Source organism: Ascidiella aspersa, chromosome 9, assembly GCF_963924565.1.
Source record: "Ascidiella aspersa chromosome 9, kaAscAspe10.2, whole genome shotgun sequence".
Lineage (NCBI taxonomy): Eukaryota > Metazoa > Chordata > Ascidiacea > Phlebobranchia > Ascidiidae > Ascidiella > Ascidiella aspersa.
Genome location: NC_139455.1, coordinates 24,231,077 through 24,249,712, shown reverse-complemented (window position 1 = coordinate 24,249,712; position 18,636 = coordinate 24,231,077). Strand labels below are relative to the sequence as shown.

The 18,636-nt window shown below is 42.5% G+C and overlaps 1 protein-coding gene and 108 non-coding genes across 109 annotated transcripts in view; 27 read left to right on the top strand and 82 right to left on the bottom strand.

Moving 5' to 3' along the window:
* LOC146133850 (uncharacterized) overlaps positions 1–18,636 on the bottom strand; it is a 142,775-nt gene that overhangs the window by 31,268 nt on the left and 92,871 nt on the right. The gene's annotated exons all lie outside the window — the stretch shown is intronic.
* Trnal-uaa (transfer RNA leucine (anticodon UAA)) lies at positions 27–109 on the top strand. The gene has a single exon. It is a non-coding gene; the product is annotated as a tRNA-Leu (tRNA).
* Positions 303–374, bottom strand: Trnaa-ugc (transfer RNA alanine (anticodon UGC)). The gene has a single exon. It is a non-coding gene; the product is annotated as a tRNA-Ala (tRNA).
* On the bottom strand, positions 377–458 carry Trnas-gcu (transfer RNA serine (anticodon GCU)). The gene has a single exon. It is a non-coding gene; the product is annotated as a tRNA-Ser (tRNA).
* On the top strand, positions 546–628 carry Trnal-uaa (transfer RNA leucine (anticodon UAA)). The gene has a single exon. It is a non-coding gene; the product is annotated as a tRNA-Leu (tRNA).
* Positions 850–923, bottom strand: Trnaa-ugc (transfer RNA alanine (anticodon UGC)). Its single transcript has one exon. It is a non-coding gene; the product is annotated as a tRNA-Ala (tRNA).
* Positions 926–1,007, bottom strand: Trnas-gcu (transfer RNA serine (anticodon GCU)). Its single transcript has one exon. It is a non-coding gene; the product is annotated as a tRNA-Ser (tRNA).
* On the bottom strand, positions 1,167–1,238 carry Trnaa-cgc (transfer RNA alanine (anticodon CGC)). The gene has a single exon. It is a non-coding gene; the product is annotated as a tRNA-Ala (tRNA).
* Trnas-gcu (transfer RNA serine (anticodon GCU)) lies at positions 1,241–1,322 on the bottom strand. The gene has a single exon. It is a non-coding gene; the product is annotated as a tRNA-Ser (tRNA).
* Trnal-uaa (transfer RNA leucine (anticodon UAA)) lies at positions 1,410–1,492 on the top strand. The gene has a single exon. It is a non-coding gene; the product is annotated as a tRNA-Leu (tRNA).
* Positions 1,686–1,757, bottom strand: Trnaa-ugc (transfer RNA alanine (anticodon UGC)). Its single transcript has one exon. It is a non-coding gene; the product is annotated as a tRNA-Ala (tRNA).
* On the bottom strand, positions 1,760–1,841 carry Trnas-gcu (transfer RNA serine (anticodon GCU)). Its single transcript has one exon. It is a non-coding gene; the product is annotated as a tRNA-Ser (tRNA).
* Positions 2,001–2,072, bottom strand: Trnaa-ugc (transfer RNA alanine (anticodon UGC)). Its single transcript has one exon. It is a non-coding gene; the product is annotated as a tRNA-Ala (tRNA).
* Trnas-gcu (transfer RNA serine (anticodon GCU)) lies at positions 2,075–2,156 on the bottom strand. The gene has a single exon. It is a non-coding gene; the product is annotated as a tRNA-Ser (tRNA).
* Positions 2,244–2,326, top strand: Trnal-uaa (transfer RNA leucine (anticodon UAA)). Its single transcript has one exon. It is a non-coding gene; the product is annotated as a tRNA-Leu (tRNA).
* Trnaa-cgc (transfer RNA alanine (anticodon CGC)) lies at positions 2,520–2,591 on the bottom strand. The gene has a single exon. It is a non-coding gene; the product is annotated as a tRNA-Ala (tRNA).
* Trnas-gcu (transfer RNA serine (anticodon GCU)) lies at positions 2,594–2,675 on the bottom strand. Its single transcript has one exon. It is a non-coding gene; the product is annotated as a tRNA-Ser (tRNA).
* Trnaa-ugc (transfer RNA alanine (anticodon UGC)) lies at positions 2,835–2,906 on the bottom strand. Its single transcript has one exon. It is a non-coding gene; the product is annotated as a tRNA-Ala (tRNA).
* Trnas-gcu (transfer RNA serine (anticodon GCU)) lies at positions 2,909–2,990 on the bottom strand. Its single transcript has one exon. It is a non-coding gene; the product is annotated as a tRNA-Ser (tRNA).
* Positions 3,078–3,160, top strand: Trnal-uaa (transfer RNA leucine (anticodon UAA)). Its single transcript has one exon. It is a non-coding gene; the product is annotated as a tRNA-Leu (tRNA).
* On the bottom strand, positions 3,354–3,425 carry Trnaa-ugc (transfer RNA alanine (anticodon UGC)). The gene has a single exon. It is a non-coding gene; the product is annotated as a tRNA-Ala (tRNA).
* Positions 3,428–3,509, bottom strand: Trnas-gcu (transfer RNA serine (anticodon GCU)). The gene has a single exon. It is a non-coding gene; the product is annotated as a tRNA-Ser (tRNA).
* Trnaa-cgc (transfer RNA alanine (anticodon CGC)) lies at positions 3,669–3,740 on the bottom strand. The gene has a single exon. It is a non-coding gene; the product is annotated as a tRNA-Ala (tRNA).
* On the bottom strand, positions 3,743–3,824 carry Trnas-gcu (transfer RNA serine (anticodon GCU)). Its single transcript has one exon. It is a non-coding gene; the product is annotated as a tRNA-Ser (tRNA).
* Positions 3,911–3,993, top strand: Trnal-uaa (transfer RNA leucine (anticodon UAA)). Its single transcript has one exon. It is a non-coding gene; the product is annotated as a tRNA-Leu (tRNA).
* On the bottom strand, positions 4,219–4,290 carry Trnaa-cgc (transfer RNA alanine (anticodon CGC)). The gene has a single exon. It is a non-coding gene; the product is annotated as a tRNA-Ala (tRNA).
* Trnas-gcu (transfer RNA serine (anticodon GCU)) lies at positions 4,293–4,374 on the bottom strand. The gene has a single exon. It is a non-coding gene; the product is annotated as a tRNA-Ser (tRNA).
* Positions 4,462–4,544, top strand: Trnal-uaa (transfer RNA leucine (anticodon UAA)). Its single transcript has one exon. It is a non-coding gene; the product is annotated as a tRNA-Leu (tRNA).
* On the bottom strand, positions 4,738–4,809 carry Trnaa-ugc (transfer RNA alanine (anticodon UGC)). Its single transcript has one exon. It is a non-coding gene; the product is annotated as a tRNA-Ala (tRNA).
* Positions 4,812–4,893, bottom strand: Trnas-gcu (transfer RNA serine (anticodon GCU)). The gene has a single exon. It is a non-coding gene; the product is annotated as a tRNA-Ser (tRNA).
* Positions 4,981–5,063, top strand: Trnal-uaa (transfer RNA leucine (anticodon UAA)). The gene has a single exon. It is a non-coding gene; the product is annotated as a tRNA-Leu (tRNA).
* Positions 5,285–5,358, bottom strand: Trnaa-ugc (transfer RNA alanine (anticodon UGC)). Its single transcript has one exon. It is a non-coding gene; the product is annotated as a tRNA-Ala (tRNA).
* Positions 5,361–5,442, bottom strand: Trnas-gcu (transfer RNA serine (anticodon GCU)). Its single transcript has one exon. It is a non-coding gene; the product is annotated as a tRNA-Ser (tRNA).
* On the bottom strand, positions 5,602–5,673 carry Trnaa-cgc (transfer RNA alanine (anticodon CGC)). Its single transcript has one exon. It is a non-coding gene; the product is annotated as a tRNA-Ala (tRNA).
* On the bottom strand, positions 5,676–5,757 carry Trnas-gcu (transfer RNA serine (anticodon GCU)). The gene has a single exon. It is a non-coding gene; the product is annotated as a tRNA-Ser (tRNA).
* Positions 5,845–5,927, top strand: Trnal-uaa (transfer RNA leucine (anticodon UAA)). The gene has a single exon. It is a non-coding gene; the product is annotated as a tRNA-Leu (tRNA).
* Positions 6,121–6,192, bottom strand: Trnaa-ugc (transfer RNA alanine (anticodon UGC)). Its single transcript has one exon. It is a non-coding gene; the product is annotated as a tRNA-Ala (tRNA).
* On the bottom strand, positions 6,195–6,276 carry Trnas-gcu (transfer RNA serine (anticodon GCU)). Its single transcript has one exon. It is a non-coding gene; the product is annotated as a tRNA-Ser (tRNA).
* On the bottom strand, positions 6,436–6,507 carry Trnaa-ugc (transfer RNA alanine (anticodon UGC)). The gene has a single exon. It is a non-coding gene; the product is annotated as a tRNA-Ala (tRNA).
* Trnas-gcu (transfer RNA serine (anticodon GCU)) lies at positions 6,510–6,591 on the bottom strand. Its single transcript has one exon. It is a non-coding gene; the product is annotated as a tRNA-Ser (tRNA).
* Trnal-uaa (transfer RNA leucine (anticodon UAA)) lies at positions 6,679–6,761 on the top strand. The gene has a single exon. It is a non-coding gene; the product is annotated as a tRNA-Leu (tRNA).
* On the bottom strand, positions 6,955–7,026 carry Trnaa-ugc (transfer RNA alanine (anticodon UGC)). The gene has a single exon. It is a non-coding gene; the product is annotated as a tRNA-Ala (tRNA).
* Trnas-gcu (transfer RNA serine (anticodon GCU)) lies at positions 7,029–7,110 on the bottom strand. Its single transcript has one exon. It is a non-coding gene; the product is annotated as a tRNA-Ser (tRNA).
* On the top strand, positions 7,198–7,280 carry Trnal-uaa (transfer RNA leucine (anticodon UAA)). Its single transcript has one exon. It is a non-coding gene; the product is annotated as a tRNA-Leu (tRNA).
* On the bottom strand, positions 7,502–7,575 carry Trnaa-ugc (transfer RNA alanine (anticodon UGC)). The gene has a single exon. It is a non-coding gene; the product is annotated as a tRNA-Ala (tRNA).
* On the bottom strand, positions 7,578–7,659 carry Trnas-gcu (transfer RNA serine (anticodon GCU)). The gene has a single exon. It is a non-coding gene; the product is annotated as a tRNA-Ser (tRNA).
* On the bottom strand, positions 7,819–7,890 carry Trnaa-cgc (transfer RNA alanine (anticodon CGC)). Its single transcript has one exon. It is a non-coding gene; the product is annotated as a tRNA-Ala (tRNA).
* Trnas-gcu (transfer RNA serine (anticodon GCU)) lies at positions 7,893–7,974 on the bottom strand. Its single transcript has one exon. It is a non-coding gene; the product is annotated as a tRNA-Ser (tRNA).
* On the top strand, positions 8,062–8,144 carry Trnal-uaa (transfer RNA leucine (anticodon UAA)). The gene has a single exon. It is a non-coding gene; the product is annotated as a tRNA-Leu (tRNA).
* Positions 8,338–8,409, bottom strand: Trnaa-ugc (transfer RNA alanine (anticodon UGC)). The gene has a single exon. It is a non-coding gene; the product is annotated as a tRNA-Ala (tRNA).
* On the bottom strand, positions 8,412–8,493 carry Trnas-gcu (transfer RNA serine (anticodon GCU)). The gene has a single exon. It is a non-coding gene; the product is annotated as a tRNA-Ser (tRNA).
* Trnaa-ugc (transfer RNA alanine (anticodon UGC)) lies at positions 8,653–8,724 on the bottom strand. The gene has a single exon. It is a non-coding gene; the product is annotated as a tRNA-Ala (tRNA).
* Positions 8,727–8,808, bottom strand: Trnas-gcu (transfer RNA serine (anticodon GCU)). Its single transcript has one exon. It is a non-coding gene; the product is annotated as a tRNA-Ser (tRNA).
* Positions 8,896–8,978, top strand: Trnal-uaa (transfer RNA leucine (anticodon UAA)). The gene has a single exon. It is a non-coding gene; the product is annotated as a tRNA-Leu (tRNA).
* Positions 9,204–9,275, bottom strand: Trnaa-cgc (transfer RNA alanine (anticodon CGC)). Its single transcript has one exon. It is a non-coding gene; the product is annotated as a tRNA-Ala (tRNA).
* On the bottom strand, positions 9,278–9,359 carry Trnas-gcu (transfer RNA serine (anticodon GCU)). Its single transcript has one exon. It is a non-coding gene; the product is annotated as a tRNA-Ser (tRNA).
* Trnal-uaa (transfer RNA leucine (anticodon UAA)) lies at positions 9,447–9,529 on the top strand. Its single transcript has one exon. It is a non-coding gene; the product is annotated as a tRNA-Leu (tRNA).
* Positions 9,723–9,794, bottom strand: Trnaa-ugc (transfer RNA alanine (anticodon UGC)). The gene has a single exon. It is a non-coding gene; the product is annotated as a tRNA-Ala (tRNA).
* Positions 9,797–9,878, bottom strand: Trnas-gcu (transfer RNA serine (anticodon GCU)). Its single transcript has one exon. It is a non-coding gene; the product is annotated as a tRNA-Ser (tRNA).
* Positions 9,966–10,048, top strand: Trnal-uaa (transfer RNA leucine (anticodon UAA)). The gene has a single exon. It is a non-coding gene; the product is annotated as a tRNA-Leu (tRNA).
* On the bottom strand, positions 10,270–10,343 carry Trnaa-ugc (transfer RNA alanine (anticodon UGC)). The gene has a single exon. It is a non-coding gene; the product is annotated as a tRNA-Ala (tRNA).
* Trnas-gcu (transfer RNA serine (anticodon GCU)) lies at positions 10,346–10,427 on the bottom strand. Its single transcript has one exon. It is a non-coding gene; the product is annotated as a tRNA-Ser (tRNA).
* On the bottom strand, positions 10,587–10,658 carry Trnaa-cgc (transfer RNA alanine (anticodon CGC)). The gene has a single exon. It is a non-coding gene; the product is annotated as a tRNA-Ala (tRNA).
* Positions 10,661–10,742, bottom strand: Trnas-gcu (transfer RNA serine (anticodon GCU)). The gene has a single exon. It is a non-coding gene; the product is annotated as a tRNA-Ser (tRNA).
* On the top strand, positions 10,830–10,912 carry Trnal-uaa (transfer RNA leucine (anticodon UAA)). Its single transcript has one exon. It is a non-coding gene; the product is annotated as a tRNA-Leu (tRNA).
* Positions 11,106–11,177, bottom strand: Trnaa-ugc (transfer RNA alanine (anticodon UGC)). Its single transcript has one exon. It is a non-coding gene; the product is annotated as a tRNA-Ala (tRNA).
* Positions 11,180–11,261, bottom strand: Trnas-gcu (transfer RNA serine (anticodon GCU)). Its single transcript has one exon. It is a non-coding gene; the product is annotated as a tRNA-Ser (tRNA).
* On the bottom strand, positions 11,421–11,492 carry Trnaa-cgc (transfer RNA alanine (anticodon CGC)). The gene has a single exon. It is a non-coding gene; the product is annotated as a tRNA-Ala (tRNA).
* Positions 11,495–11,576, bottom strand: Trnas-gcu (transfer RNA serine (anticodon GCU)). Its single transcript has one exon. It is a non-coding gene; the product is annotated as a tRNA-Ser (tRNA).
* On the top strand, positions 11,664–11,746 carry Trnal-uaa (transfer RNA leucine (anticodon UAA)). The gene has a single exon. It is a non-coding gene; the product is annotated as a tRNA-Leu (tRNA).
* Positions 11,972–12,043, bottom strand: Trnaa-ugc (transfer RNA alanine (anticodon UGC)). Its single transcript has one exon. It is a non-coding gene; the product is annotated as a tRNA-Ala (tRNA).
* Trnas-gcu (transfer RNA serine (anticodon GCU)) lies at positions 12,046–12,127 on the bottom strand. Its single transcript has one exon. It is a non-coding gene; the product is annotated as a tRNA-Ser (tRNA).
* On the bottom strand, positions 12,287–12,358 carry Trnaa-cgc (transfer RNA alanine (anticodon CGC)). The gene has a single exon. It is a non-coding gene; the product is annotated as a tRNA-Ala (tRNA).
* Positions 12,361–12,442, bottom strand: Trnas-gcu (transfer RNA serine (anticodon GCU)). The gene has a single exon. It is a non-coding gene; the product is annotated as a tRNA-Ser (tRNA).
* Positions 12,530–12,612, top strand: Trnal-uaa (transfer RNA leucine (anticodon UAA)). The gene has a single exon. It is a non-coding gene; the product is annotated as a tRNA-Leu (tRNA).
* Trnaa-ugc (transfer RNA alanine (anticodon UGC)) lies at positions 12,806–12,877 on the bottom strand. Its single transcript has one exon. It is a non-coding gene; the product is annotated as a tRNA-Ala (tRNA).
* On the bottom strand, positions 12,880–12,961 carry Trnas-gcu (transfer RNA serine (anticodon GCU)). The gene has a single exon. It is a non-coding gene; the product is annotated as a tRNA-Ser (tRNA).
* Trnal-uaa (transfer RNA leucine (anticodon UAA)) lies at positions 13,049–13,131 on the top strand. Its single transcript has one exon. It is a non-coding gene; the product is annotated as a tRNA-Leu (tRNA).
* On the bottom strand, positions 13,357–13,428 carry Trnaa-ugc (transfer RNA alanine (anticodon UGC)). The gene has a single exon. It is a non-coding gene; the product is annotated as a tRNA-Ala (tRNA).
* On the bottom strand, positions 13,431–13,512 carry Trnas-gcu (transfer RNA serine (anticodon GCU)). Its single transcript has one exon. It is a non-coding gene; the product is annotated as a tRNA-Ser (tRNA).
* Positions 13,600–13,682, top strand: Trnal-uaa (transfer RNA leucine (anticodon UAA)). Its single transcript has one exon. It is a non-coding gene; the product is annotated as a tRNA-Leu (tRNA).
* On the bottom strand, positions 13,904–13,977 carry Trnaa-ugc (transfer RNA alanine (anticodon UGC)). Its single transcript has one exon. It is a non-coding gene; the product is annotated as a tRNA-Ala (tRNA).
* Trnas-gcu (transfer RNA serine (anticodon GCU)) lies at positions 13,980–14,061 on the bottom strand. The gene has a single exon. It is a non-coding gene; the product is annotated as a tRNA-Ser (tRNA).
* Positions 14,149–14,231, top strand: Trnal-uaa (transfer RNA leucine (anticodon UAA)). Its single transcript has one exon. It is a non-coding gene; the product is annotated as a tRNA-Leu (tRNA).
* Trnaa-ugc (transfer RNA alanine (anticodon UGC)) lies at positions 14,457–14,528 on the bottom strand. Its single transcript has one exon. It is a non-coding gene; the product is annotated as a tRNA-Ala (tRNA).
* Positions 14,531–14,612, bottom strand: Trnas-gcu (transfer RNA serine (anticodon GCU)). The gene has a single exon. It is a non-coding gene; the product is annotated as a tRNA-Ser (tRNA).
* Trnal-uaa (transfer RNA leucine (anticodon UAA)) lies at positions 14,700–14,782 on the top strand. Its single transcript has one exon. It is a non-coding gene; the product is annotated as a tRNA-Leu (tRNA).
* Positions 14,971–15,042, bottom strand: Trnaa-ugc (transfer RNA alanine (anticodon UGC)). The gene has a single exon. It is a non-coding gene; the product is annotated as a tRNA-Ala (tRNA).
* Trnas-gcu (transfer RNA serine (anticodon GCU)) lies at positions 15,045–15,126 on the bottom strand. Its single transcript has one exon. It is a non-coding gene; the product is annotated as a tRNA-Ser (tRNA).
* Positions 15,214–15,296, top strand: Trnal-uaa (transfer RNA leucine (anticodon UAA)). Its single transcript has one exon. It is a non-coding gene; the product is annotated as a tRNA-Leu (tRNA).
* Trnaa-ugc (transfer RNA alanine (anticodon UGC)) lies at positions 15,485–15,556 on the bottom strand. The gene has a single exon. It is a non-coding gene; the product is annotated as a tRNA-Ala (tRNA).
* Positions 15,559–15,640, bottom strand: Trnas-gcu (transfer RNA serine (anticodon GCU)). The gene has a single exon. It is a non-coding gene; the product is annotated as a tRNA-Ser (tRNA).
* Positions 15,728–15,810, top strand: Trnal-uaa (transfer RNA leucine (anticodon UAA)). Its single transcript has one exon. It is a non-coding gene; the product is annotated as a tRNA-Leu (tRNA).
* Positions 15,999–16,070, bottom strand: Trnaa-ugc (transfer RNA alanine (anticodon UGC)). Its single transcript has one exon. It is a non-coding gene; the product is annotated as a tRNA-Ala (tRNA).
* On the bottom strand, positions 16,073–16,154 carry Trnas-gcu (transfer RNA serine (anticodon GCU)). The gene has a single exon. It is a non-coding gene; the product is annotated as a tRNA-Ser (tRNA).
* Trnaa-cgc (transfer RNA alanine (anticodon CGC)) lies at positions 16,314–16,385 on the bottom strand. The gene has a single exon. It is a non-coding gene; the product is annotated as a tRNA-Ala (tRNA).
* On the bottom strand, positions 16,388–16,469 carry Trnan-guu (transfer RNA asparagine (anticodon GUU)). Its single transcript has one exon. It is a non-coding gene; the product is annotated as a tRNA-Asn (tRNA).
* Positions 16,557–16,639, top strand: Trnal-uaa (transfer RNA leucine (anticodon UAA)). Its single transcript has one exon. It is a non-coding gene; the product is annotated as a tRNA-Leu (tRNA).
* Trnaa-ugc (transfer RNA alanine (anticodon UGC)) lies at positions 16,864–16,935 on the bottom strand. Its single transcript has one exon. It is a non-coding gene; the product is annotated as a tRNA-Ala (tRNA).
* On the bottom strand, positions 16,938–17,019 carry Trnas-gcu (transfer RNA serine (anticodon GCU)). Its single transcript has one exon. It is a non-coding gene; the product is annotated as a tRNA-Ser (tRNA).
* Positions 17,179–17,250, bottom strand: Trnaa-cgc (transfer RNA alanine (anticodon CGC)). The gene has a single exon. It is a non-coding gene; the product is annotated as a tRNA-Ala (tRNA).
* Positions 17,253–17,334, bottom strand: Trnas-gcu (transfer RNA serine (anticodon GCU)). The gene has a single exon. It is a non-coding gene; the product is annotated as a tRNA-Ser (tRNA).
* On the bottom strand, positions 17,494–17,565 carry Trnaa-cgc (transfer RNA alanine (anticodon CGC)). Its single transcript has one exon. It is a non-coding gene; the product is annotated as a tRNA-Ala (tRNA).
* Trnas-gcu (transfer RNA serine (anticodon GCU)) lies at positions 17,568–17,649 on the bottom strand. Its single transcript has one exon. It is a non-coding gene; the product is annotated as a tRNA-Ser (tRNA).
* Trnal-uaa (transfer RNA leucine (anticodon UAA)) lies at positions 17,737–17,819 on the top strand. Its single transcript has one exon. It is a non-coding gene; the product is annotated as a tRNA-Leu (tRNA).
* Trnaa-ugc (transfer RNA alanine (anticodon UGC)) lies at positions 18,013–18,084 on the bottom strand. Its single transcript has one exon. It is a non-coding gene; the product is annotated as a tRNA-Ala (tRNA).
* On the bottom strand, positions 18,087–18,168 carry Trnas-gcu (transfer RNA serine (anticodon GCU)). Its single transcript has one exon. It is a non-coding gene; the product is annotated as a tRNA-Ser (tRNA).
* On the top strand, positions 18,255–18,337 carry Trnal-uaa (transfer RNA leucine (anticodon UAA)). Its single transcript has one exon. It is a non-coding gene; the product is annotated as a tRNA-Leu (tRNA).
* Positions 18,563–18,634, bottom strand: Trnaa-ugc (transfer RNA alanine (anticodon UGC)). The gene has a single exon. It is a non-coding gene; the product is annotated as a tRNA-Ala (tRNA).

Genomic DNA, 18,636 nt, shown 5'->3' with positions numbered 1-18,636 from the left:
AAAATATTCTTGAAGCTAATAAACTGACTGGGTTGGCCGAGTGGTTAAGGCGTTGGACTTAAGTTCCAATGGATGTATATCCGCGTGGGTTCGAACCCCACACCCAGTACTACTTTTTGGTAAATTGAAGCAATTCACTCATATGAATTTCAACACTGACTCAGATACAATACAAATATAGATTCAATAGTAGGTTTTGACAAAAATCAACAATACGGTTTTCTGCAAAATATAACTAAAATTTAAATCAAAATAAAACTTCGAGTTCTTCAGAAAGAATCAACAAAACAAATTGAAAAGGATGGAGATGCCGGGGATTGAACCCGGGGCCTCACACATGCAAAGCGTGCGCTCTACCACTGAGCTACATCCCCTACGACGAGGATGGGATTCGAACCCACGCGTGCAGAGCACAATGGATTAGCAGTCCATCGCCTTAACCACTCGGCCACCTCGTCGCTGTGTTGCAGTAGGTTACAACAAAACAAGATTTCGCAATCACAACAAAGTGCAACTTAAAAAATATTCTTCAAGCTAATAAACTAACTGGGTTGGCCGAGTGGTTAAGGCGTTGGACTTAAGTTCCAATGGATGTATATCCGCGTGGGTTCGAACCCCACACCCAGTACTACTTTTTGGTAAATTGAAGCAATTCACTCATATGAATTTCAACACTGACTCAGATACAATACAAATATAGATTCAATAGTAGGTTTTGACAAAAATCAACAATACGGTTTTCTGCAAAATATAACTAAAATCTCCAGGATGTTTGACAAGTTAGGGCTGAAATTTATATCAATATAAAACTTCAAGTTCTTCAGAAGGAATCAAAAAAACCAATTGAAAAGGATGGATGCCGGGGATTGAACCCGGGGCCTCACACATGCAAAGCGTGCGCTCTACCACTGAGCTACATCCCCTACGACGAGGATGGGATTCGAACCCAGTCGTGCAGAGCACAATGGATTAGCAGTCCATCGCCTTAATCACTCGGCCACCTCGTCGCTGCGAAAAAGGCATTTGTGGGAAAATGATTAGGCCAAAAAACTAAGAAAACCATGAATTGTGACATTTTCAAAACAACTGTGTTGCGATATTACATATTCCAACAAAACAATCAATTTAGAACTCACTGATCTAACAATCGATTCACCAAACAAATATGGAGATGCCGGGGATTGAACCCGGGGCCTCACACATGCGAAGCGTGCGCTCTACCACTGAGCTACATCCCCTACGATGAGGATGGGATTCCAACCCACGAGTGCAGAGCACAATGGATTAGCAGTCCATCGCCTTAACCACTCGGCCACCTCGTCGCTGTGTTGCCGTAGGTTACAACAAAACAAGTTTTCGCAGTTACAACAAAGTGCAACTTAAAAAATATTCTTCAAGCTAATAAACTGACTGGGTTGGCCGAGTGGTTAAGGCGTTGGACTTAAGTTCCAATGGATGTATATCCGCGTGGGTTCGAACCCCACACCCAGTATTACTTTTTGGTAAATTGAAGCAATTCACTCATATGAATTTCAACACTGACTCAGATACAATACAAATATAGATTCAATAGTAGGTTTTGACAAAAATCAACAATACGGTTTTCTGCAAAATATAACTAAAATTTAAATCAAAATAAAACTTCGAGTTCTTCAGAAAGAATCAACAAAACAAATTGAAAAGGATGGAGATGCCGGGGATTGAACCCGGGGCCTCACACATGCAAAGCGTGCGCTCTACCACTGAGCTACATCCCCTACGACGAGGATGGGATTCGAACCCACGCGTGCAGAGCACAATGGATTAGCAGTCCATCGCCTTAACCACTCGGCCACCTCGTCGCTGCGACAAAGGCATTTGTGGGAAAATCATTAGGCCAAAAAACTAAGAAAACCATGAATTGTGACATTTTCAAAACAACTGTGTTGCGATATTACATAGTCCAACAAAACAATCAATTTAGAACTCAATGATCTAACAATCGATTCACCAAACAAATATGGAGATGCCGGGGATTGAACCCGGGGCCTCACACATGCAAAGCGTGCGCTCTACCACTGAGCTACATCCCCTACGACGAGGATGGGATTCCAACCCACGCGTGCAGAGCACAATGGATTAGCAGTCCATCGCCTTAAACACTCGGCCACCTCGTCGCTGTGTTGCGGTAGGTTACAACAAAACAAGATTTCGCAATCACAACAAAGTGCAACTTAAAAAATATTCTTCAAGCTAATAAACTAACTGGGTTGGCCGAGTGGTTAAGGCGTTGGACTTAAGTTCCAATGGATGTATATCCGCGTGGGTTCGAACCACACACCCAGTACTACTTTTTGGTAAATTGAAGCAATTCACTCATATGAATTTCAACACTGACTCAGATACAATACAAATATAGATTCAATAGTAGGTTTTGACAAAAATCAACAATACGGTTTTCTGCAAAATATAACTAAAATTTAAATCAAAATAAAACTTCGAGTTCTTCAGAAAGAATCAACAAAACAAATTGAAAAGGATGGAGATGCCGGGGATTGAACCCGGGGCCTCACACATGCGAAGCGTGCGCTCTACCACTGAGCTACATCCCCTACGACGAGGATGGGATTCGAACCCACGCGTGCAGAGCACAATGGATTAGCAGTCCATCGCCTTAACCACTCGGCCACCTCGTCGCTGCGAAAAAGGCATTTGTGGAGAAATGATTAGGCCAAAAAACTAAGAAAACCATAAATTGTGCCATTTTCAAAACAACTGTGTTGCGATATTACATAGTCCAACAAAACAATCAATTTAGAACTGAATGATCTGACAATCGATTCACCAAACAAATATGGAGATGCCGGGGATTGAACCCGGGGCCTCACACATGCAAAGCGTGCGCTCTACCACTGAGCTACATCCCCTACGACGAGGATGGGATTCGAACCCACGCGTGCAGAGCACAATGGATTAGCAGTCCATCGCCTTAACCACTCGGCCACCTCGTCGCTGTGATGCGGTAGGTTACAACAAAACAAGTTTTCGCAGTTACAACAAAGTGCAACTTCAAAAATATTCTTGAAGCTAATAAACTGACTGGGTTGGCCGAGTGGTTAAGGCGTTGGACTTAAGTTCCAATGGATGTATATCCGCGTGGGTTCCAACCCCACACCCAGTACTACTTTTTGGTAAATTGAAGCAATTCACTCATATGAATTTCAACACTGACTCAGATACAATACAAATATAGATTCAATAGTAGGTTTTGACAAAAATCAACAATACGGTTTTCTGCAAAATATAACTAAAATTTAAATCAAAATAAAACTTCGAGTTCTTCAGAAAGAATCAACAAAATAAATTGAAAAGGATGGAGATGCCGGGGATTGAACCCGGGGCCTCACACATGCAAAGCGTGCGCTCTACCACTGAGCTACATCCCCTACGACGAGGATGGGATTCGAACCCACGCGTGCAGAGCACAATGGATTAGCAGTCCATCGCCTAAAGCAATCGGCCACCTCGTCGCTGCGAAAAAGGCATTTGTGGGAAAATGATTAGGCTAAAAAACTAAGAAAACCATGAATTGTGACATTTTCAAAACAACTGTGTTGCGATATTACATAGTCCAACAAAACAATCAATTTAGAACTAAATGATCTGACAATCGATTCACCAAACAAATATGGAGATGCCGGGGATTGAACCCGGGGCCTCACACATGCGAAGCGTGCGCTCTACCACTGAGCTACATCCCCTACGACGAGGATGGGATTCGAACCCACGCGTGCAGAGCACAATGGATTAGCAGTCCATCGCATTAACCACTCGGCCACCTCGTCGCTGTGTTGCGGTAGGTTACAACAAAACAAGTTTTGCAGTTACAACAAAGTGCAACTTAAAAAATATTCTTGAAGCTAATAAACTGACTGGGTTGGCCGAGTGGTTAAGGCGTTGGACTTAAGTTCCAATGGATGTATATCCGCGTGGGTTCGAACCCCACACCCAGTACTACTTTTTGGTAAATTGAAGCAATTCACTCACATGCATTTCAACACTGACTAAGATACAATACAAATATAGATTCAATAGTAGGTTTTGACAAAAATCAACAATACGGTTTTCTGCAAAATATAACTAAAATCTCCAGTATGTTTGACAAGTTAGGGCTGAAATTTAAATCAAAATAAAATTTCGAGTTCTTCAGAAAGAATCACCAAAACAAATTGAAAAGGATGGAGATGCCGGGGATTGAACCCGGGGCCTCACACATGCGAAGCGTGCGCTCTACCACTGAGCTACATCCCCTACGACGAGGATGGGATTCGAACCCACGCGTGCAGAGCACAATGGATTAGCAGTCCATCGCCTTAACCACTCGGCCACCTCGTCGCTGTGTTGCCGTAGGTTACAACAAAACAAGTTTTCGCAGTTACAACAAAGTGCAACTTAAAAAATATTCTTGAAGCTAATAAACTGACTGGGTTGGCCGAGTGGTTAAGGCGTTGGACTTAAGTTCCAATGGATGTATATCCGCGTGGGTTCGAACCCCACACCCAGTACTACTTTTTGGTAAATTGAAGCAATTCACTCATATGAATTTCAACACTGACTCAGATACAATACAAATATAGATTCAATAGTAGGTTTTGACAAAAATCAACAATACGGTTTTCTGCAAAATATAACTAAAATTGAAATCAAAATAAAACTTCGAGTTCTTCAGAAAGAATCAACAAAACAAATTGAAAAGGATGGAGATGCCGGGGATTGAACCCGGGGCCTCACACATGCAAAGCGTGCGCTCTACCACTGAGCTACATCCCCTACGACGAGGATGGGATTCGAACCCACGCGTGCAGAGCACAATGGATTAGCAGTCCATCGCCTTAACCACTCGGCCACCTCGTCGCTGTGTTGCAGTAGGTTACAACAAAACAAGATTTCGCAATCACAACAAAGTGCAACTTAAAAAATATTCTTCAAGCTAATAAACTAACTGGGTTGGCCGAGTGGTTAAGGCGTTGGACTTAAGTTCCAATGGATGTATATCCGCGTGGGTTCGAACCCCACACCCAGTACTACTTTTTGGTAAATTGAAGCAATTCACTCATATGAATTTCAACACTGACTCAGATACAATACAAATATAGATTCAATAGTAGGTTTTGACAAAAATCAACAATACGGTTTTCTGCAAAATATAACTAAAATCTCCAGGATGTTTGACAAGTTAGGGCTGAAATTTATATCAATATAAAACTTCAAGTTCTTCAGAAGGAATCAAAAAAACCAATTGAAAAGGATGGATGCCGGGGATTGAACCCGGGGCCTCACACATGCAAAGCGTGCGCTCTACCACTGAGCTACATCCCCTACGACGAGGATGGGATTCGAACCCAGTCGTGCAGAGCACAATGGATTAGCAGTCCATCGCCTTAATCACTCGGCCACCTCGTCGCTGCGAAAAAGGCATTTGTGGGAAAATGATTAGGCCAAAAAACTAAGAAAACCATGAATTGTGACATTTTCAAAACAACTGTGTTGCGATATTACATATTCCAACAAAACAATCAATTTAGAACTCACTGATCTAACAATCGATTCACCAAACAAATATGGAGATGCCGGGGATTGAACCCGGGGCCTCACACATGCGAAGCGTGCGCTCTACCACTGAGCTACATCCCCTACGATGAGGATGGGATTCCAACCCACGAGTGCAGAGCACAATGGATTAGCAGTCCATCGCCTTAACCACTCGGCCACCTCGTCGCTGTGTTGCCGTAGGTTACAACAAAACAAGTTTTCGCAGTTACGACAAAGTGCAACTTAAAAAATATTCTTCAAGCTAATAAACTGACTGGGTTGGCCGAGTGGTTAAGGCGTTGGACTTAAGTTCCAATGGATGTATATCCGCGTGGGTTCGAACCCCACACCCAGTATTACTTTTTGGTAAATTGAAGCAATTCACTCATATGAATTTCAACACTGACTCAGATACAATACAAATATAGATTCAATAGTAGGTTTTGACAAAAATCAACAATACGGTTTTCTGCAAAATATAACTAAAATTTAAATCAAAATAAAACTTCGAGTTCTTCAGAAAGAATCAACAAAACAAATTGAAAAGGATGGAGATGCCGGGGATTGAACCCGGGGCCTCACACATGCAAAGCGTGCGCTCTACCACTGAGCTACATCCCCTACGACGAGGATGGGATTCGAACCCACGCGTGCAGAGCACAATGGATTAGCAGTCCATCGCCTTAACCACTCGGCCACCTCGTCGCTGCGACAAAGGCATTTGTGGGAAAATCATTAGGCCAAAAAACTAAGAAAACCATGAATTGTGACATTTTCAAAACAACTGTGTTGCGATATTACATAGTCCAACAAAACAATCAATTTAGAACTCAATGATCTAACAATCGATTCACCAAACAAATATGGAGATGCCGGGGATTGAACCCGGGGCCTCACACATGCAAAGCGTGCGCTCTACCACTGAGCTACATCCCCTACGACGAGGATGGGATTCCAACCCACGCGTGCAGAGCACAATGGATTAGCAGTCCATCGCCTTAAACACTCGGCCACCTCGTCGCTGTGTTGCGGTAGGTTACAACAAAACAAGATTTCGCAATCACAACAAAGTGCAACTTAAAAAATATTCTTGAAGCTAATAAACTAACTGGGTTGGCCGAGTGGTTAAGGCGTTGGACTTAAGTTCCAATGGATGTATATCCGCGTGGGTTCGAACCCCACACCCAGTACTACTTTTTGGTAAATTGAAGCAATTCACTCATATGAATTTCAACACTGACTCAGATACAATACAAATATAGATTCAATAGTAGGTTTTGACAAAAATCAACAATACGGTTTTCTGCAAAATATAACTAAAATTGAAATCAAAATAAAACTTCGAGTTCTTCAGAAAGAATCAACAAAACAAATTGAAAAGGATGGAGATGCCGGGGATTGAACCCGGGGCCTCACACATGCAAAGCGTGCGCTCTACCACTGAGCTACATCCCCTACGACGAGGATGGGATTCGAACCCACGCGTGCAGAGCACAATGGATTAGCAGTCCATCGCCTTAACCACTCGGCCACCTCGTCGCTGTGTTGCAGTAGGTTACAACAAAACAAGATTTCGCAATCACAACAAAGTGCAACTTAAAAAATATTCTTCAAGCTAATAAACTAACTGGGTTGGCCGAGTGGTTAAGGCGTTGGACTTAAGTTCCAATGGATGTATATCCGCGTGGGTTCGAACCCCACACCCAGTACTACTTTTTGGTAAATTGAAGCAATTCACTCATATGAATTTCAACACTGACTCAGATACAATACAAATATAGATTCAATAGTAGGTTTTGACAAAAATCAACAATACGGTTTTCTGCAAAATATAACTAAAATCTCCAGGATGTTTGACAAGTTAGGGCTGAAATTTATATCAATATAAAACTTCAAGTTCTTCAGAAGGAATCAAAAAAACCAATTGAAAAGGATGGATGCCGGGGATTGAACCCGGGGCCTCACACATGCAAAGCGTGCGCTCTACCACTGAGCTACATCCCCTACGACGAGGATGGGATTCGAACCCAGTCGTGCAGAGCACAATGGATTAGCAGTCCATCGCCTTAATCACTCGGCCACCTCGTCGCTGCGAAAAAGGCATTTGTGGGAAAATGATTAGGCCAAAAAACTAAGAAAACCATGAATTGTGACATTTTCAAAACAACTGTGTTGCGATATTACATATTCCAACAAAACAATCAATTTAGAACTCACTGATCTAACAATCGATTCACCAAACAAATATGGAGATGCCGGGGATTGAACCCGGGGCCTCACACATGCGAAGCGTGCGCTCTACCACTGAGCTACATCCCCTACGATGAGGATGGGATTCCAACCCACGAGTGCAGAGCACAATGGATTAGCAGTCCATCGCCTTAACCACTCGGCCACCTCGTCGCTGTGTTGCCGTAGGTTACAACAAAACAAGTTTTCGCAGTTACGACAAAGTGCAACTTAAAAAATATTCTTCAAGCTAATAAACTGACTGGGTTGGCCGAGTGGTTAAGGCGTTGGACTTAAGTTCCAATGGATGTATATCCGCGTGGGTTCGAACCCCACACCCAGTATTACTTTTTGGTAAATTGAAGCAATTCACTCATATGAATTTCAACACTGACTCAGATACAATACAAATATAGATTCAATAGTAGGTTTTGACAAAAATCAACAATACGGTTTTCTGCAAAATATAACTAAAATTTAAATCAAAATAAAACTTCGAGTTCTTCAGAAAGAATCAACAAAACAAATTGAAAAGGATGGAGATGCCGGGGATTGAACCCGGGGCCTCACACATGCAAAGCGTGCGCTCTACCACTGAGCTACATCCCCTACGACGAGGATGGGATTCGAACCCACGCGTGCAGAGCACAATGGATTAGCAGTCCATCGCCTTAACCACTCGGCCACCTCGTCGCTGCGACAAAGGCATTTGTGGGAAAATCATTAGGCCAAAAAACTAAGAAAACCATGAATTGTGACATTTTCAAAACAACTGTGTTGCGATATTACATAGTCCAACAAAACAATCAATTTAGAACTCAATGATCTAACAATCGATTCACCAAACAAATATGGAGATGCCGGGGATTGAACCCGGGGCCTCACACATGCAAAGCGTGCGCTCTACCACTGAGCTACATCCCCTACGACGAGGATGGGATTCCAACCCACGCGTGCAGAGCACAATGGATTAGCAGTCCATCGCCTTAAACACTCGGCCACCTCGTCGCTGTGTTGCGGTAGGTTACAACAAAACAAGATTTCGCAATCACAACAAAGTGCAACTTAAAAAATATTCTTCAAGCTAATAAACTAACTGGGTTGGCCGAGTGGTTAAGGCGTTGGACTTAAGTTCCAATGGATGTATATCCGCGTGGGTTCGAACCCCACACCCAGTACTACTTTTTGGTAAATTGAAGCAATTCACTCACATGCATTTCAACACTGACTAAGATACAATACAAATATAGATTCAATAGTAGGTTTTGACAAAAATCAACAATACGGTTTTCTGCAAAATATAACTAAAATCTCCAGTATGTTTGACAAGTTAGGGCTGAAATTTAAATCAAAATAAAATTTCGAGTTCTTCAGAAAGAATCACCAAAACAAATTGAAAAGGATGGAGATGCCGGGGATTGAACCCGGGGCCTCACACATGCGAAGCGTGCGCTCTACCACTGAGCTACATCCCCTACGACGAGGATGGGATTCGAACCCACGCGTGCAGAGCACAATGGATTAGCAGTCCATCGCCTTAACCACTCGGCCACCTCGTCGCTGTGTTGCCGTAGGTTACAACAAAACAAGTTTTCGCAGTTACAACAAAGTGCAACTTAAAAAATATTCTTGAAGCTAATAAACTGACTGGGTTGGCCGAGTGGTTAAGGCGTTGGACTTAAGTTCCAATGGATGTATATCCGCGTGGGTTCGAACCCCACACCCAGTACTACTTTTTGGTAAATTGAAGCAATTCACTCATATGAATTTCAACACTGACTCAGATACAATACAAATATAGATTCAATAGTAGGTTTTGACAAAAATCAACAATACGGTTTTCTGCAAAATATAACTAAAATTTAAATCAAAATAAAACTTCGAGTTCTTCAGAAAGAATCAACAAAACAAATTGAAAAGGATGGAGATGCCGGGGATTGAACCCGGGGCCTCACACATGCAAAGCGTGCGCTCTACCACTGAGCTACATCCCCTACGACGAGGATGGGATTCGAACCCACGCGTGCAGAGCACAATGGATTAGCAGTCCATCGCCTTAACCACTCGGCCACCTCGTCGCTGTGTTGCAGTAGGTTACAACAAAACAAGATTTCGCAATCACAACAAAGTGCAACTTAAAAAATATTCTTCAAGCTAATAAACTAACTGGGTTGGCCGAGTGGTTAAGGCGTTGGACTTAAGTTCCAATGGATGTATATCCGCGTGGGTTCGAACCCCACACCCAGTACTACTTTTTGGTAAATTGAAGCAATTCACTCATATGAATTTCAACACTGACTCAGATACAATACAAATATAGATTCAATAGTAGGTTTTGACAAAAATCAACAATACGGTTTTCTGCAAAATATAACTAAAATCTCCAGGATGTTTGACAAGTTAGGGCTGAAATTTATATCAATATAAAACTTCAAGTTCTTCAGAAGGAATCAAAAAAACCAATTGAAAAGGATGGATGCCGGGGATTGAACCCGGGGCCTCACACATGCAAAGCGTGCGCTCTACCACTGAGCTACATCCCCTACGACGAGGATGGGATTCGAACCCAGTCGTGCAGAGCACAATGGATTAGCAGTCCATCGCCTTAATCACTCGGCCACCTCGTCGCTGCGAAAAAGGCATTTGTGGGAAAATGATTAGGCCAAAAAACTAAGAAAACCATGAATTGTGACATTTTCAAAACAACTGTGTTGCGATATTACATATTCCAACAAAACAATCAATTTAGAACTCACTGATCTAACAATCGATTCACCAAACAAATATGGAGATGCCGGGGATTGAACCCGGGGCCTCACACATGCGAAGCGTGCGCTCTACCACTGAGCTACATCCCCTACGATGAGGATGGGATTCCAACCCACGAGTGCAGAGCACAATGGATTAGCAGTCCATCGCCTTAACCACTCGGCCACCTCGTCGCTGTGTTGCCGTAGGTTACAACAAAACAAGTTTTCGCAGTTACAACAAAGTGCAACTTAAAAAATATTCTTCAAGCTAATAAACTGACTGGGTTGGCCGAGTGGTTAAGGCGTTGGACTTAAGTTCCAATGGATGTATATCCGCGTGGGTTCGAACCCCACACCCAGTATTACTTTTTGGTAAATTGAAGCAATTCACTCATATGAATTTCAACACTGACTCAGATACAATACAAATATAGATTCAATAGTAGGTTTTGACAAAAATCAACAATACGGTTTTCTGCAAAATATAACTAAAATTTAAATCAAAATAAAACTTCGAGTTCTTCAGAAAGAATCAACAAAACAAATTGAAAAGGATGGAGATGCCGGGGATTGAACCCGGGGCCTCACACATGCAAAGCGTGCGCTCTACCACTGAGCTACATCCCCTACGACGAGGATGGGATTCGAACCCACGCGTGCAGAGCACAATGGATTAGCAGTCCATCGCCTTAACCACTCGGCCACCTCGTCGCTGCGACAAAGGCATTTGTGGGAAAATCATTAGGCCAAAAAACTAAGAAAACCATGAATTGTGACATTTTCAAAACAACTGTGTTGCGATATTACATAGTCCAACAAAACAATCAATTTAGAACTCAATGATCTAACAATCGATTCACCAAACAAATATGGAGATGCCGGGGATTGAACCCGGGGCCTCACACATGCGATGCGTGCGCTCTACCACTGAGCTACATCCCCTACGACGAGGATGGGATTCGAACCCACGCGTGCAGAGCACAATGGATTAGCAGTCCATCGCCTTAACCACTCGGCCACCTCGTCGCTGTGTTGCAGTAGGTTACAGCAAAACAAATTTTCGCAGTTACAACAAAGTGCAACTTAAAAAATATTCTTGAAACTAATAAAATGACTGGGTTGCCCGAGTGGTTAAGGCGTTGGACTTAAGTTCCAATGGATGTATATCCGCGTGGGTTCGAACCCCACACCCAGTACTACTTTTTGGTAAATTGAAGCAATTCACTCATATGAATTTTAACACTGACTCAGATACAATACAAATATAGATTCAATAGTAGGTTTTGACAAAAATCAACAATACGGTTTTCTGCAAAATATAACTAAAATCTCCAGTATGTTTGACAAGTTAGGGCTGAAATTTAAATCAAAATAAAACTTCGAGTTCTTCAGAAAGAATCACCAAAACAAATTGAAAAGGATGGAGATGCCGGGGATTGAACCCGGGGCCTCACACATGCAAAGCGTGCGCTCTACCTCTGAGCTACATCCCCTACGACGAGGATGGGATTCGAACCCACGCGTGCAGAGCACAATGGATTAGCAGTCCATCGCCTTAACCACTCGGCCACCTCGTCGCTACGAAAAAGGCATTTGTGGGAAAATGATTAGGCCAAAAAACTAAGAAAACCATGAATTGTGACATTTTCAAAACAACTGTGTTGCGATATTACATAGTCCAACAAAACAATAAATTTAGAACTCAATGATCTAACAATCGATTCACCAAACAAATATAGAGATGCCGGGGATTGAACCCGGGGCCTCACACATGCGAAGCGTGCGCTCTACAACTGAGCTACATCCCCTACGACGAGGATGGGATTCGAACCCACGCGTGCAGAGCACAATGGATTAGCAGTGCATCGCCTTAACCACTCGGCCACCTCGTCGCTGTGTTGCCGTAGGTTACAACAAAACAAGTTTTCGCAGTTACAACAAAGTGCAACTTAAAAAATATTCTTGAAGCTAATAAACTGACTGGGTTGGCCGAGTGGTTAAGGCGTTGGACTTAAGTTCCAATGGATGTATATCCGCGTGGGTTCGAACCCCACACCCAGTACTACTTTTTGGTAAATTGAAGCAATTCACTCATATGAATTTCAACACTGACTCAGATACAATACAAATATAGATTCAATAGTAGGTTTTGACAAAAATCAACAATACGGTTTTCTGCAAAATATAACTAAAATTTAAATCAAAATAAAACTTCGAGTTCTTCAGAAAGAATCAACAAAACAAATTGAAAAGGATGGAGATGCCGGGGATTGAACCCGGGGCCTCACACATGCAAAGCGTGCGCTCTACCACTGAGCTACATCCCCTACGACGAGGATGGGATTCGAACCCACGCGTGCAGAGCACAATGGATTAGCAGTCCATCGCCTTAACCACTCGGCCACCTCGTCGCTGTGTTGCAGTAGGTTACAACAAAACAAGATTTCGCAATCACAACAAAGTGCAACTTAAAAAATATTCTTCAAGCTAATAAACTAACTGGGTTGGCCGAGTGGTTAAGGCGTTGGACTTAAGTTCCAATGGATGTATATCCGCGTGGGTTCGAACCCCACACCCAGTACTACTTTTTGGTAAATTGAAGCAATTCACTCATATGAATTTCAACACTGACTCAGATACAATACAAATATAGATTCAATAGTAGGTTTTGACAAAAATCAACAATACGGTTTTCTGCAAAATATAACTAAAATCTCCAGTATGTTTGACAAGTTAGGGCTGAAATTTAAATCAAAATAAAACTTCGAGTTCTTCAGAAAGAATCACCAAAACAAATTGAAAAGGATGGAGATGCCGGGGATTGAACCCGGGGCCTCACACATGCAAAGCGTGCGCTCTACCTCTGAGCTACATCCCCTACGACGAGGATGGGATTCGAACCCACGCGTGCAGAGCACAATGGATTAGCAGTCCATCGCCTTAACCACTCGGCCACCTCGTCGCTGTGTTGCGGTAGGTTACAACAAAACAAGATTTCGCAATCACAACAAAGTGCAACTTAAAAAATATTCTTGAAGCTAATAAACTGACTGGGTTGGCCGAGTTGTTAAGGCGTTGGACTTAAGTTCCAATGGATGTATATCCGCGTGGGTTCGAACCCCACACCCAGTACTACTTTTTGGTAAATTGAAGCAATTCACTCATATGAATTTCAACACTGACTCAGATGCAATACAAATAGAGATTCAATAGTAGGTTTTGACAAAAATCAACAATACGGTTTTCTGCAAAATATAACTAAAATCTCCAGGATGTTTGACAAGTTAGGGCTGAAATTTATATCAATATAAAACTTCAAGTTCTTCAGAAGGAATCAAAAAAACCAATTGAAAAGGATGGATGCCGGGGATTGAACCCGGGGCCTCACACATGCAAAGCGTGCGCTCTACCACTGAGCTACATCCCCTACGACGAGGATGGGATTCGAACCCACGCGTGCAGAGCACAATGGATTAGCAGTCCATCGCCTTAACCACTCGGCCACCTCGTCGCTGTGTTGCAGTAGGTTACAACAAAACAAGATTTCGCAATCACAACAAAGTGCAACTTAAAAAATATTCTTCAAGCTAATAAACTAACTGGGTTGGCCGAGTGGTTAAGGCGTTGGACTTAAGTTCTAATGGATGTATATCCGCGTGGGTTCGAACCCCACACCCAGTACTACTTTTTGGTAAATAGAAGCAATTCACTCATATGAATTTCAACACTGACTCAGATACAATACAAATATAGATTCAATAGTAGGTTTTGACAAAAATCAACAATACGGTTTTTTGCAAAATATAACTAAAATCTCCAGTATGTTTGATAAGTTAGGGCTGAAATTTAATTCAAAATAAAACTTCGAGTTCTTCAGAAAGAATCACCAAAACAAATTGAAAAGGATGGAGATGCCGGGGATTGAACCCGGGGCCTCACACATGCAAAGCGTGCGCTCTACCACTGAGCTACATCCCCTACGACGAGGATGGGATTCGAACCCACGCGTGCAGAGCACAATGGATTAGCAGTCCATCGCCTTAACCACTCGGCCACCTCGTCGCTGTGTTGCGGTAGGTTACAACAAAACAAGTTTTCGCAGTTACAACAAAGTGCAACTTAAAAAATATTCTTGAAGCTAATAAACTGACTGGGTTGGCCGAGTGGTTAAGGCGTTGGACTTAAGTTCCAATGGATGTATATCCGCGTGGGTTCGAACCCCACACCCAGTACTACTTTTTGGTAAATTGAAGCAATTCACTCATATGAATTTCAACACTGACTCAGATACAATACAAATATAGATTCAATAGTAGGTTTTGACAAAAATCAACAATACGGTTTTCTGCAAAATATAACTGAAATTTAAATCAAAATAAAACTTCCTTCAGAAAGAATCAACAAAACAAATTGAAAAGGATGGAGATGCCGGGGATTGAACCCGGGGCCTCACACATGCAAAGCGTGCGCTCTACCACTGAGCTACATCCCCTACGACGAGGATGGGATTCGAACCCACGCGTGCAGAGCACAATGGATTAGCAGTCCATCGCCTTAACCACTCGGCCACCTCGTCGCTGTGTTGCGGTAGGTTACAACAAAACAAGTTTTCGCAGTTACAACAAAGTGCAACTTAAAAAATATTCTTGAAGCTAATAAACTGACTGGGTTGGCCGAGTGGTTAAGGCGTTGGACTTAAGTTCCAATGGATGTATATCCGCGTGGGTTCGAACCCCACACCCAGTACTACTTTTTGGTAAATTGAAGCAATTCACTCATATGAATTTCAACACTGACTCAGATACAATACAAATATAGATTCAATAGTAGGTTTTGACAAAAATCAACAATACGGTTTTCTGCAAAATATAACTGAAATTTAAATCAAAATAAAACTTCCTTCAGAAAGAATCAACAAAACAAATTGAAAAGGATGGAGATGCCGGGGATTGAACCCGGGGCCTCACACATGCAAAGCGTGCGCTCTACCACTGAGCTACATCCCCTACGACGAGGATGGGATTCGAACCCACGCGTGCAGAGCACAATGGATTAGCAGTCCATCGCCTTAACCACTCGGCCACCTCGTCGCTGTGTTGCGGTAGGTTACAACAAAACAAGTTTTCGCAGTTACAACAAAGTGCAACTTAAAAAATATTCTTGAAGCTAATAAACTGACTGGGTTGGCCGAGTGGTTAAGGCGTTGGACTTAAGTTCCAATGGATGTATATCCGCGTGGGTTCGAACCCCACACCCAGTACTACTTTTTGGTAAATTGAAGCAATTCACTCATATGAATTTCAACACTGACTCAGATACAATACAAATATAGATTCAATAGTAGGTTTTGACAAAAATCAACAATACGGTTTTCTGCAAAATATAACTGAAATTTAAATCAAAATAAAACTTCCTTCAGAAAGAATCAACAAAACAAATTGAAAAGGATGGAGATGCCGGGGATTGAACCCGGGGCCTCACACATGCAAAGCGTGCGGTCTACCACTGAGCTACATCCCCTACGACGAGGATGGGATTCGAACCCACGCGTGCAGAGCACAATGGATTAGCAGTCCATCGCCTTAACCACTCGGCCACCTCGTCGCTGCGAAAAAGGCATTTGTGGGGAAATGATTAGGCCAAAAAACTAAGAAAACCATAAAGTGTGCCATTTTCAAAACAACTGTGTTGCGATATTACATAGTCCAACAAAACAATCAATTTAGAACTCAATGATCTAACAATCGATTCACCAAACAAATATGGAGATGCCGGGGATTGAACCCGGGGCCTCACACATGCGAAGCGTGCGCTCTACCACTGAGCTACATCCCCTAGGACGAGGATGGGATTCCAACCCGCGCGTGCAGAGCACAATGGATTAACAGTCCATCGCCTTAACCACTCGGCCACCTCGTCGCTGTGTTGCCGTAGGTTACAACAAAACAAGTTTTCGCAGTTACAACAAAGTGCAACTTAAAAAATATTCTTGAAGCTAATAAACTGACTGGGTTGGCCGAGTGGTTAAGGCGTTGGACTTAAGTTCCAATGGATGTATATCCGCGTGGGTTCGAACCCCACACCCAGTACTACTTTTTGGTAAATTGAAGCAATTCACTCATTTGAATTTCAACAGTGACTCAGATACAATACAAATATAGATTCAATGGTAGGTTTTAACAAAAATCAACAATAGGTTTTCTGCAAAATATAACTGAAATCTCCAGTATGTTTGACAAGTTAGGGCTGAAATTTAAATCAAAATAAAACTTCGAGTTCTTCAGAAAGAATCAACAAAACAAATTGAAAAGGATGGAGATGCCGGGGATTGAACCCGGGGCCTCACACATGCAAAGCGTGCGCTCTACCACTGAGCTACATCCCCTACGACGAGGATGGGATTCGAATCCACGCGTGCAGAGCACAATGGATTAGCAGTCCATCGCCTTAACCACTCGGCCACCTCGTCGCTGCGAAAAAGGCATTTGTGGGGAAATCATTAAACCAAAAAACTAAGAAAACCATTAATTGTGATATTTTCAAAACAACTGTGTTGCGATATAACATAGTCCAACGAAAAAATCAATTTAGATTTCAATGATCTAACAATCGATTCACCAAACAAATATGGAGATGCCGGGGATTGAACCCGGGGCCTCACACATGCGAAGCGTGCGCTCTACCACTGAGCTACATCCCCTACGACGAGGATGGGATTCGAACCCACGCGTGCAGAGCACAATGGATTAGCAGTCCATCGCCTTAACCACTCGGCCACCTCGTCGCTGCGAAAACGGCATTTGTGGGAAAATGATTAGGCCAAAAAACTAAGAAAACCATGAATTGTGACATTTTCAAAACAACTGTGTTGCGATATTACATATTCCAACAAAACAATCAATTTAGAACTCAATGATCTAACAATCGATTCACCAAACAAATATGGAGATGCCGGGGATTGAACCCGGGGCCTCACACATGCGAAGCGTGCGCTGTACCACTGAGCTACATCCCCTACGACGAGGATGGGATTCGAACCCACGCGTGCAGAGCACAATGGATTAGCAGTCCATCGACTTAACCACTCGGCCACCTCGTCGCTGTGTTGCCGTAGGTTACAACAAAACAAGTTTTCGCAGTTACAACAAAGTGCAACTTAAAAAATATTCTTGAAGCTAATAAACTGACTGGGTTGGCCGAGTGGTTAAGGCGTTGGACTTAAGTTCCAATGGATGTATATCCGCGTGGGTTCGAACCCCACACCCAGTACTACTTTTTGGTAAATTGAAGCAATTCACTCATATGAATTTCAACACTGACTCAGATACAATACAAATATAGATTCAATAGTAGGTTTTGACAAAAATCAACAATACGGTTTTCTGCAAAATATAACTAAAATTTAAATCAAAATAAAACTTCGAGTTCTTCAGAAAGAATCAACAAAACAAATTGAAAAGGATGGAGATGCCGGGGATTGAACCCGGGGCCTCACACATGCAAAGCGTGCGCTCTACCACTGAGCTACATCCCCTACGACGAGGATGGGATTCGAACCCACGCGTGCAGAGCACAATGGATTAGCAGTCCATCGCCTTAACCACTCGGCCACCTCGTCGCTGTGTTGCAGTAGGTTACAACAAAACAAGATTTCGCAATCACAACAAAGTGCACTTAAAAAATATTCTTCAAGCTAATAAACTAACTGGGTTGGCCGAGTGGTTAAGGCGTTGGACTTAAGTTCCAATGTATGTATATCCGCGTGGGTTCGAACCCCACACCCAGTACTACTTTTTGGTAAATTGAAGCAATTCACTCATATGAATTTCAACACTGACTCAGATACAATACAAATATAGATTCAATAGTAGGTTTTGACAAAAATCAACAATACGGTTTTCTGCAAAATATAACTAAAATCTCCAGTATGTTTGACAAGTTAGGGCTGAAATTTAAATCAAAATAAAACTTCGAGTTCTTCAGAAAGAATCACCAAAACAAATTAAAAAGGATGGAGATGCCGGGGATTGAACCCGGGGCCTCACACATGCAAAGCGTGCGCTCTACCTCTGAGCTACATCCCCTA